At 46.0% G+C, this 12027-nt stretch overlaps 1 long non-coding RNA gene across 1 annotated transcript; it reads left to right on the top strand.

Annotated features, from left to right (window-relative positions):
• Positions 1-9973: 9973 nt before the first annotated feature.
• LOC130201152 (uncharacterized) lies at positions 9974-10548 on the top strand. The gene is made up of 2 exons (XR_008833142.1): positions 9974-10101; positions 10273-10548. It is a non-coding gene; the product is annotated as an uncharacterized LOC130201152 (long non-coding RNA).
• Positions 10549-12027: the final 1479 nt, after the last annotated feature.

Genomic DNA, 12027 nt, shown 5'->3' with positions numbered 1-12027 from the left:
GTGTGTGTGTGTCTCTTGCTTGCCAGGTCAGTGGATTGCGTAACAGCTGCTGGTGGCTGCCGCCTGCACTACGACGTGTTACATAAGACAATTTGATGTTCAGAGTTATAATCCGGCCTGTGCTGCCTGAGCGCTCCACATCTGGGATTTCCAGCCTGTCCTCATGGGGGCGGAGTCTCCCACATGGCTGGGTGCATATTCCAGCCTCCAGTCCATCAGGCATGGGGGCGGAGTCTCAGCAGGGCCATGGCGTAGGTGGTAGTCGGCATATTCCAGGATCCAGAGCTCCAGGATCCAGGTTTCTCAGGAAGTCAAACAAGACGTCTCCGCCGGGTCAACAGGCTGTGGTGGTTTCGAGGCTCTTCCAGTATTCTGCTGAAGTTAACAAAAGGAGAAGTCGGCAGCTTTCCACATCAACAGGTTTCTCAGGAAGTCAAACACATTGACGGTAACTCCGCCTGGTACAACAGGAGGACACGGCGCTCAGAGGCTGCGTTCTCATTATTCTGCTGAAAGACAGTGAAGAGAAAAACGTGTTTGATAAAACAAGTGTCAGTAAACGCACCGCTCTGGTAACACACAGGGTCAGTCAACCCACCGCTTGCCACACAGGGTCAGTAACGCACCGCCTGGTAACACACAGGGACAGTAAACGCACCGCTCTGGTAACACACAGGGTCAGTAAACGCACCGCTCTGGTAACACACAGGGTCAGTAAACGCAGCTCTGGTAACACACAGGTTCAGTAAACGCACCGCTCTGGTAACACACAGGGTCAGTAAACGCACCGCCTGGTAACACACAGGGTCAGTACGCACCGCTCTGGTAACACACAGGTTCAGTAAACGCACCGCTCTGGTAACACACAGGGTCAGTAAACGCACCGCTCTGGTAACACACAGGGTCAGTAAACGCACCGCCTGGTGACACACAGGGTCAGTAAACGCACCGCTCTGGTAACACACAGGGTCAGTAAACGCACCGCTCTGGTAACACACAGGTTCAGTAAACGCACCGCTCTGGTAACACACAGGGTCAGTAAACGCACCGCTCTGGTAACACACAGGGTCAGTAAACGCACCGCTCTGGTAACACACAGGTTCAGTAAACGCACCGCTCTGGTAACACACAGGGTCAGTAAACGCACCGCTCTGGTAACACACAGGGTCAGTAAACGCACCGCACTGGTAACACACAGGGTCAGTAAACGCACCGCTCTGGTAACACACAGGTTCAGTAAACGCACCGCTCTGGTAACACACAGGGTCAGTAAACGCACCGCTCTGGTAACACACAGGGTCAGTAAACGCACCGCTCTGGTAACACACAGGTTCAGTAAACGCACCGCTCTGGTAACACACAGGGTCAGTAAACGCACCGCTCTGGTAACACAGGGTCAGTAAACGCACCGCTCTGGTAACACACAGGGTCAGTAAACGCACCGCTCTGGTAACACACAGGGTCAGTAAACGCACCGCTCTGGTAACACACAGGTTCAGTAAACGCACCGCTCTGGTAACACACAGGTTCAGTAAACGCACCGCTCTGGTGACACACAGGTTCAGTAAACGCACCGCTCTGGTAACACACAGGGTCAGTAAACGCACCGCTCTGGTAACACACAGGGTCAGTAAACGCACCGCTCTGGTAACACACAGGTTCAGTAAACGCACCGCTCTGGTAACACACAGGGTCAGTAAACGCACCGCTCTGGTAACACACAGGGTCAGTAAACGCACCGCTCTGGTAACACACAGGTTCAGTAAACGCACCGCTCTGGTAACACACAGGGTCAGTAAACGCACCGCTCTGGTAACACACAGGGTCAGTAAACGCACCGCTCTGGTAACACACAGGGTCAGTAAACGCACCGCTCTGGTAACACACAGGTTCAGTAAACGCACCGCTCTGGTAACACACAGGGTCAGTAAACGCACCGCTCTGGTAACACACAGGGTCAGTAAACGCACCGCTCTGGTAACACACAGGGTCAGTAAACGCACCGCTCTGGTAACACACAGGGTCAGTAAACGCACCGCTCTGGTAACACACAGGGTCAGTAAACGCACCGCTCTGGTAACACACAGGTTCAGTAAACGCACCGCTCTGGTAACACACAGGGTCAGTAAACGCACCGCTCTGGTAACACACAGGTTCAGTAAACGCACCGCTCTGGTAACACACAGGTTCAGTAAACGCACCGCTCTGGTGACACACAGGTTCAGTAAACGCACCGCTCTGGTAACACACAGGTTCAGTAAACGCACGCTCTGGTAACACACAGGGTCAGTAAACGCACCGCTCTGGTAACACACAGGGTCAGTAAACGCACCGCTCTGGTAACACACAGGTTCAGTAAACGCACCGCTCTGGTAACACACAGGTTCAGTAAACGCACCGCTCTGGTAACACACAGGTCAGTAAACGCACCGCTCTGGTAACACACAGGGTCAGTAAACGCACCGCTCTGGTACACACAGGGTCAGTAAACGCACCGCTCTGGTAACACACAGGGTCAGTAAACGCACCGCTCTGGTAACACACAGGGTTCAGTAAACGCACCGCTCTGGTAACACACAGGGTCAGTAAACGCACCGCTCTGGTAACACACAGGTTCAGTAAACGCACCGCTCTGGTAACACACAGGGTCAGTAAACGCACCGCTCTGGTAACACACAGGGTCAGTAAACGCACCGCTCTGGTAACACACAGGTTCAGTAAACGCACCGCTCTGGTAACACACAGGTTCAGTAAACGCACCGCTCTGGTGACACACAGGGTCAGTAAACGCACCGCTCTGGTAACACACAGGGTCAGTAAACGCACCGCTCTGGTGACACACAGGTTCAGTAAACGCACCGCTCTGGTAACACACAGGGTCAGTAAACGCACCGCTCTGGTAAAGATTGATGGCGTTTAGGCAACTAAAGTGTCGTATGAGGAAATAAACACTTGATAAACACTTACAAAAGAAGCTCATGAGCTTTGACCAGAGAAAGATTCAAAATCTGCTGGCCGGGTTTTCAGTTTGAGATATTTCACTAACAAAGACCACGGCAACCGAGATGTGAGTTTACATTGTGAGCTCATGAAAGGAGGGATGGAGAGATGAAGGGTAGAGGGGCTCGTGAAGAGAAGGTTGGAGGGGTTTTAAGATACACTGAGCACCTCTCTCCTCTTCTCTCTCTCCTTATGGAGGCCTCAGACCTGGTGGGTCTGAGGCCTCCTGGTGGGTCTGAGGCCTCCTGCCTGGTGGGTCTGAGGCCTCCTGCCTGGTGGGTCTGAGGCCTCCTGTCTGGTGGGTCTGAGGCCTCTTGCCTGGTGGGTCTGAAGCCTCCTGCCTGGTGGGTCTGAGGCCTCTGAAGCAGCCACAGGGCACTGATGAGCTGAGCAGCAGAAGTCTGGAGGAATGATGGACATTCGGTGTTTCTCAAACTTGTTCTGCCCCACGAGGAAGAAAGATGTTCTCGCCCCAACAGAACTGTAACAGAATTGGTCCACGCTGAATTTTTATTGAAATTACAACGTTTTGTGAGTCCTCCATCTGTGCTTTTTCAAATAATACATTTACTTTGCAATCACTTTCAATTAAACCAGATCGCTCCATCAGACAAGAAAATAATACACGTTTTCAATCACGTTCACAGAATACGAACACAGTTCTATCTGGGCAAAGAAAACTAATGTTTGGCAAAGAAAACATCTTATTGTGACTGCAATTTACCTGTTTGACACTGAAAATCTTTTTAAAATAATAACAAAATGCAATCTGTGAAAAACTAAACAAAACGTTCAAATATTTGGTTTTACACTCCATGTATTTCCTAAACAATAACCTTTGCAAAACAAACACAACACGTGCAGACATGTGTGAGTCATCACGTGTTATCAGTATTTATCGCTGCAATGAGCTTTCCACTACAACTTAACACAGGGCTGCAGACTTGATACGGCCACTCTCAATAAAGCTCAATGTTGAGCTTTTATTTTGAAGGGCAACAGCAAGAACGGCGAACTCACGGAGGTGGGACCTGGAAATCGTCAAGAATCTCGTCCGTCGCGCATGCGCAGCGTAACCTGCTAACGCCGGAACTAAACATGTACACTAAAGTACCGGCAGGTCACTCTTTAATTATTAATGACTTAGTTTTATGTCTGTGTGCTTTGTAATATGTGAAGTTCTCAATAAAAGTCTTGAAATAAAAAAATGTAAAAAAATCTGCATTTCCCTCGCAGATACCTCGTAATACCTCGGCGCCCCACTAGAGGGGCGCGCCCCACAGTTTGGAACCATGAACTAATCATCACTCTGGTTTCCTTCACAAAACGACAATGAGATGTTCATCTGGTCACATGGCATCTATTCTCTTCCCTTTTTTACCCTGAACCGTTTTTTTCTATTTCTTGGGATTGTTCCTGATCTGACGTGAGGTCAAAGGTCAAAGGTCAGGGATGTCTTTGTGTGAAGATTGTAAAGCACTCTGATGCAAATTTGTAATTTGTGATATCGGGCTATACAAAATAAAGTGAACTGAAGAGTAGAGTCCCTGACATGATATCAGGCCCTGAGAGCACAGTAGAGATTCACCCTCGAGGGTAAAGCTGTCCCGGTTCACTGAGAGAACGGCTTCACAACCACTTCAGGAACATGAAAACGGTCCTCAAAAGGAAGCGAGTAGGAATCTGAAGGTGTAAGGACGGGGCCGTCTACCTGTTGCTCGTTTCCTTCAAACACTTCACTGTCACAAAGCCTAATCTTCCCTTCACTGAGGAGGGGGTCTGTCAGGGTCGGCCTCCATCCGTGTCTTCATATCGGATGGATGGATGGACGGAGTACTTTATTTATCCCAATTGTACTTTTTAAATAAAGGCAAGAGGACTGAGCAGCCTCCTCCGATCGGAAGACATTTTGATGAAAGTAAATGCAATACCCAGAGGACACCTCAAATCAATGAAGAGCATCACATTGGGATTCTGTGTCTTCATATGTTCCCCTGAAATGAAACTTGATTGATGCCTTCAGGGAGAGTTGTGAAGACAATGATGACAAACACAATAGATTCCACGCATAGATGAAAGAAAAGACCAGCATCGATATCGTCCTCCGGCATTTGATCTGTGTGCCGGTGACAAGCTGGTGGCTCAGGCCTGGACCCCTGAGGGACCTCGGGTCTGGAAACGATCACATCAGCTGCTGTGGGGGGGGATCCGATTGGCCAGACACATGCCGAGGTGGCCTGGCATTGAGTTGTGAAAAGATTGTGGACGCCATCAATTTATCAACCGTCTGTCTATCAACATCTTATGGGGGGGAAAAGATCATACACTTTAAGAATATTTTGTATTCAATTTCAAGAAAATCAAGTACTTACATGCACTAACACACTAAAGCCAATGTACACTGGCACACACACACACATACACACACACAGAGACACAGAGAGATACACACACACACATCGTTGCTCTTTAATCTGCTTGGATTATTATGGGTTAGGGTTATGTATTCATGGTACAATTGACGCTATAATGTCTTACTTGGTGAGTGTTAATGTGAATTAAAGACTGAGAAAACCTGACCGAATGAGATAAAGGAACTAACGAGATAAAGGATTTAACGAAATAAAGGAACTCACGAAAGAAAGGAACTAACGAAATAAAGGAACTAACGAGATAAAGGAACTAACGAGATAAAGGAACTAGCGAAATAAACGAACTAACGAAATAAAGGAACTAACGAGATAAAGGAACTAACGAAATAAAGGAACTAACGAGATAAAGGAACTAACGAGATAAAGGAACTAGCGAGATAAAGGAACTAGCGAAATAAACGAACTAACGAAATAAAGGAACTAACGAGATAAAGGAACTAACGAAATAAAGGAACTAACGAGATAAAGGAACTAACGAGATAAAGGAACTAACTAAATAAAGGAACTAGCGAGATAAAGGAACTAACGAGATAAAGGAACTAACGAAATAAAGGAACTAACGAGATAAAGGAACTAACGAAATAAAGGAACTAGCGAGATAAAGGAACTAGCGAGATAAAGGAACTAACGACTTTAAGGAACTAACGAGATAAAGGAACTAACGAAATAAAGGAACTAACGAGATAAAGGAACTAACGAAATAAAGGAACTAACGAGATAAAGGAACTAGCGAGATAAAGGAACTAGCGAGATAAAGGAACTAACGACTTTAAGGAACTAACGAGATAAAGGAACTAACTAAATAAAGGAACTAGCGAGATAAAGGAACTAGCGAGATAAAGGAACTAACGACTTTAAGGAACTAACGAGATAAAGGAACTAACGAAATAAAGGAACTAACGAGATAAAGGAACTAACGAAATAAAGGAACTAGCGAGATAAAGGAACTAGCGAGATAAAGGAACTAACGACTTTAAGGAACTAACGAGATAAAGGAACTAACGAAATAAAGGAACTAACGAGATAAAGGAACTAACGAGATAAAGGAACTAGCGAGATAAAGGAACTAACGAGATAAAGGAACTAGCGAGATGAAGGAGCTAACGACTTTAAGGAACTAACGAGATAAAGGAGCTAACGACTTTAAGGAAATAACGAGAAAAAAGAACTAACTAAACAGAGACAGAGAGAAGGATCAGCGGCACCGAACAGGGCGTCGCACTAACGCCATGAAGACGATGAGGTCGTTGGAGCCATGTGGTCCGTGCCCTTCACAGACATACTTTACATGAGACACTTTTGAGTATGAGTTCAAATTCTCCAGCAATAGTCGATAAATCCAAAGCTCTGCGAACGAGACACAGTTCTGGTGCCGGTCGCCGGACCTCCTTCCTACCCGTCGACCCGTGTGCTCTCCGTTTGCTGAGTTCGCCCTCGTGAGGCCGGCTCGAGGCTCGAATGAGCGAGCGGATATGAGATGTGAGTTGACAGATCATGACGGTCCCTCCGAGGCCGAGTGGAAGTCGGGTTATTGTTTTCTCCGTCCTGCTTCTTTGCAGTTGATGTTATTTTTACTCCCTCTGGTGTTTCAGAGGATGATGCAGCCAACAGCGCGTTGAGCGTGTTTGTGACGCTCGTGCAGCATCTGCAGAGAGTCACAGATGTCGTCCTCCACGAGCTCAGAGCTCCACAGCTGTGCGTACTACCACAGCCACGTTTGGTGTTCACGATCAATAAGTGAATTTAGGGCGCCTCGCGGAGTTCTCCTCTCAGCGTCCACACAACTCTAAATACAAGTTGTCCTGAAATAAAACCCTGAGGTTGTGGTCGATGGGAGCAGCTGACTTGAAGAGATACGAAGACCTTGCTTCTTTCGCTGTAAGCTGACGATCTGCCGTCTCTGAGATCTTGTGTTTGTCCTTCGACTCTTTTCTTCACAACTCCTTGTGGACGAACGTGTTCTCTTCGTTTCACATTACTAACTCTACTTCTTCTCCGACTACCATTCACTCGTCATTCCTGTCATCCTCATTGAATGTGTTGTCACTCTGTAACACTTCATTCTGGTCACATGACATATTATTCTGTCCATGCAGAGAGATCCTTCTCTGTTGCTCTCAAGGTTTCTTACCTCTTTTACCCTGAAAAGTTTGTTCTTGTTTCTCTTTGAGTTGTTCCTGATATGATGTGAGGTCAAAGGTCAGGGATGTCGTATGTGTACAGATTGTTAAGCCCTCCGAGGGGAGGTTGTGATTTGTGATTTTGGGCTGTACAAAATAAACTGAACTGAATTGAACTCTGCCTCTTTAAAGAGCGACATTTGGTTTTGCTCGTTTCATCTCAATGTCACGAGGATACGCCGACAAGTCCTTTAAGTGATCAAATACATCCATTGCCAGAGAGAGCCTTCTGATTAAGAGCCCCGTCGACATTGAACTTTTGAATCAAAGCTGACTTTGAATTAAAAGGCAGCGAGCATAAAAACAAACAAATGGCGTTCTGCCCGGAAACAGGAGCGAGGTCATCAGAGACATTCAAATCTAGCTACTCAGCATATTTAGAGAAACACCGCAAAACAACACGTCATTTATCTGTTTCTAAAGCAGAAATGGAGGCGCAGCGAAGATGTGTAATCTATTGTATTGTATTACCTTTCTTTATAAATAAAAGAAGCTCTCATCTTTCATCTACGTAATATTTCAAAAATCAGGCACATCTTGTCTCAAAAAGATGCAGAAAAATTGGTTCACGCGTTCGTTACTTCGAGACTGGATTATTATCAGGCTGCTCTAATAAATCTCTTAGGTCCCTCCAGTTGATCCAGACTTAACCTACAAAGCCTTGATTGGTCCACCTTCAGTCCGGGAGGCAGACACAGTCACCTCGTTTAAGAGTAGACTTAAGACCTTCCTCTTGATATGCTGCTATAGGCTTATAGCAACTCTGCTTTCTCGAACTATTCATACACTCTGTCATATTCATTGAATGTATTTCTTCTGTACACATTACATCTATTGCATCTGTCCATCCTAGTGTTGCTCTCCTGCAGGTTTCTTCCTTTTTTCCCCTGAAGGGTTATTGATGTCTATGTACAGATTGTAAAGCACTCCGGGACAAATTTGTAATATACAAATAAACTGAATTGAATTGAATTGAATCATTCTTGACTCGGCTCAGTTTTCTGCTAAACCGGCCTATGGGTATTTAAAAGAAAACCTAGAGACTCAAAAGAAAGAAATATATATATATATAAATATATATATATACGATTGACTCTCTTAATATATATATATATATATTAAGAGAGTCAATCATCGATTATAGTACAAATAATATGTCATGAGAGCTGATGGTAAAATAGAATAGTTCGGGTCACTTCCGCAGGTCTTAACCAAGACGTCGTGATGAATGAGAAAAGAATATCGTTCAAACCGAGGCATATACCAGACTCACAATAAGGTGAGCCGGAAGTCAGTCAATGAATAGAAAATATATAACAATATATAACGATGAGCAATTCAAATACGTAGAAAAAGACAATCTGAGGCCAATCATGTGCAAACATCCATGAAAGAAGTCGACATCCAGTCATTGCCAAGCACAGGATCTGGACCAGCAAAACCTTTCTGTCTCACAACTATCTGACCAGAGGGCGACGACAATCCAGAGGAACAAGTCAGTCCGTTGCAGACCAAGCTAACAGAAGAGGATCAGAGACGTCGAGAGGAAATGACACCAAAGTCCTGGGGAGAAAAGGAAAGCATGAGAGGAACTCCAGGGCTGCTCTGTGCTCATACACTCTTAATCCACAATAACCATTGCTCTCTTTTCCCATTTGTTCCCCCCAATTACCACAGCAATTAGCTGCAAGGGCTGTCAAGGCGTGAGGTGAATTTAAGTAGACAATTGCATATTTGTGCAAAGCTGCATTCATTAATAAAGGAGCATGGGCAATATGTATCCACCTCCTGGTGACAAGAGAAGCACTTTGACACCGACAAGCAGTGAGAGACACAGCAGCCCATTGAGCTGCTTGTCTTTGGACTGGGGGGGTAAGTGGGCCCCTCTGAGGAGCCTCATGGGTAAGTGGGGCCCTCTGAGGAGCCTCATGGGTAAGTGGGGCCCCTCTGAGGAGCCACATGGCTCCTTTTGACATGGCTCCTTTTGTTGACGGTAGATGTTGACCCGCGACCTTTCTATCGCGACTGAAACCAAACGATGACGCATCAAAGATGGATGTGTGATCCTGAAATCTAAGTGTAGGTTCTGTGTTTCGTCGTCGGGGTGAAGATTTGAATGGAGGGCAAACAGACTTTCAGAAGCTCCCAGGTCTGAGAACATTCTGATGAACTCTGATTCCAATGCAGGATGGGCTGCGAGTCCGAAGTCATTGCTGAGGGACGTATTGATCAGCTGCTCGTGGATCAGCAGCTTCCCCTCATTGGTTGTTTCAGAAGCTACAAAGTTGAGTTTGCTTACCTCAAGTCGTATTTATAGTTTGGGCCGCTCAATGTCATGGTAACCTTTTACATACTCCAATACTTCAAAGCCTTGGCCGTTGCCGTGGTAACGCGGTCGCTGCAACAGCGGTGCCATGTCTTAGAGTTGGCTCTCCTGGAGATGAGATGGACTCGTCCTCTGAACTCTACCAACTCATCGGACTTCTGAGGTGAAGAAAACATTTGATTGCTTTAGACTTTCTTTTAAAATATTTGGCTGTAATTCTATTCAATTTACATTTTAAAACCCCTGAGATCATAGGGAACAACGCCAGTATTCATTTATAAAGTGTAAAGTTTGTTTCTGTTTCATAATTAATAATGTCGTTTATTTTACACAGGAAATGAGATTTTATGACTTTAAGACGCCATGTTTGAACCCGGAGGATCGGATCTCTTTGGTCAAGCAGCACCAGCTTCACCTTTTGGAGAAATCCTCCTCTGTTCTCTCCTCAAGGGGTCTGACCTTTCTCACCTGAAGGGTTGTTTGGGAGTTGTTCCTGATCCCATGTGAGGTCAAAGGTCAGGGATGTCTATGTGTACAGATTGTAAAGCAATCTGAGGCACATTAGTAATTTGTGAAAATGGGCTCTACAAATAAACTGAATTGAATTGAATGATCATGTCTGGCGTGCAACATTAAATGACCTTCGCCTGCAGACTCGGGGCATCTCAAACAGAAAGGCTCTTTGTTCACACGCCACAAATATTACACATAATCCGAAAAAGACTATATTCCTAATTATTCTAAAAGAAGTGATGTTCCCGTTTGCATGCCGCCTGTGGGCATGCGTCTCCACTGCAGCGATCGGCAGGTTGGTGGACACAGAGCAGGTGGGCACCAGGAAAGTGAGACTCATATTCAGAATGTGCTGTTTACAGTACCAGAGAATGCTCCTAAAACACAAATATCATCAAATACGTCTTTATCAACGTAAATGCTCAATTTGGAATCGGCCCAATTCAGAACGTCCAAACGAAATGTGACTTTTTACATAAATCCAGAATTGAGAACTAAAGGTGTGCCTGTAAACATCGTCATGGACTCAATGCTTTAAAAACTATAAAGCACGGCAGAATAATACAATTCCATTTCATAGTTCATGGGTAAGATGAAGAAAAGAGAAGAAGAAGAAAAATATTTCATTTTCCCTCTGAGTGGGAACAGTGAGAAAAGGCGACTGCTTTTTAAGTAGAATTCTACTGCAGTGGCAGAACGCGTGTGCAGAGATGAGAGGCCAGGGCCGACCACTGGACACGCAGCGCAGCAGAGAGAGCCGAGAGGAAAGCATTGTACTCAGGACCACTGCAAGAGACGAAGATGAAGTGCTTCACTTGGTGGGTGCGATCAGGTATGATGACACAGGAGGAGTTGTATCTACACAGTGGCCTAGAACTGAGCCTCGGGTTCACAGGAGAGGATGAAGTGGATCCGTGTCCTCAGACATCAGAACGTGGTTTTACAGCCGCTCCCTGAACGCCATCGTGTTTAAGTGAAGATACAATAATACCAAACACGCATGATTTCTAGTCTGGAGACGGAACCGGAGTCGCTTGGCACTCACATCAGATTATAACTTTGTGATCAGACGGGTGCCATCGGTTAGAGGTTTGTTTTTTTGTCTGTGAATCAAAGGCTCGCATGAATCATCAATATGAATGTTCCAGTGAGTTCTGTCCAGAGAGACTCTGGTTATGACTCAACCGGTGAGCATCACGAGGCGGCTGCGGGAGGCACCGGGAGCTTTGCAGCTGAATTAACCAGGAGGTTCATCCTGTTTCAATATGAAGATGCCAAACCAGAGAGGTTTACATCGTTCATCACATCCCAACCAGCCGGACCACAGCGGCTGGTTGAGTGGAGGAGGAGCGATGAGGGGAATCAGATCCTCACGCTCCCACATTCTGTTCAGACCTCCCCGGCCACCCTCACAACCCCTTCCACTTCCCTGTGGAGGATTGCATGGATCAAGTCGGGTCCGATAAGTTTCTCAGCAATTCCGACCTACAGGAAAGTCCCATTGGTCCCAATGCCCATTTTTCCATCTGCCGATGATCTAAAAGATTTCCCAATGGACCGGAAACCCCAAAACACC

Source organism: Pseudoliparis swirei, chromosome 11 (genome assembly GCF_029220125.1).
Source record: "Pseudoliparis swirei isolate HS2019 ecotype Mariana Trench chromosome 11, NWPU_hadal_v1, whole genome shotgun sequence".
NCBI classification, from domain to species: domain Eukaryota; kingdom Metazoa; phylum Chordata; class Actinopteri; order Perciformes; family Liparidae; genus Pseudoliparis; species Pseudoliparis swirei.
The sequence above is the reverse complement of the archived record's forward strand: the minus strand, read 5'-3'. Positions and strand labels throughout refer to the sequence as shown.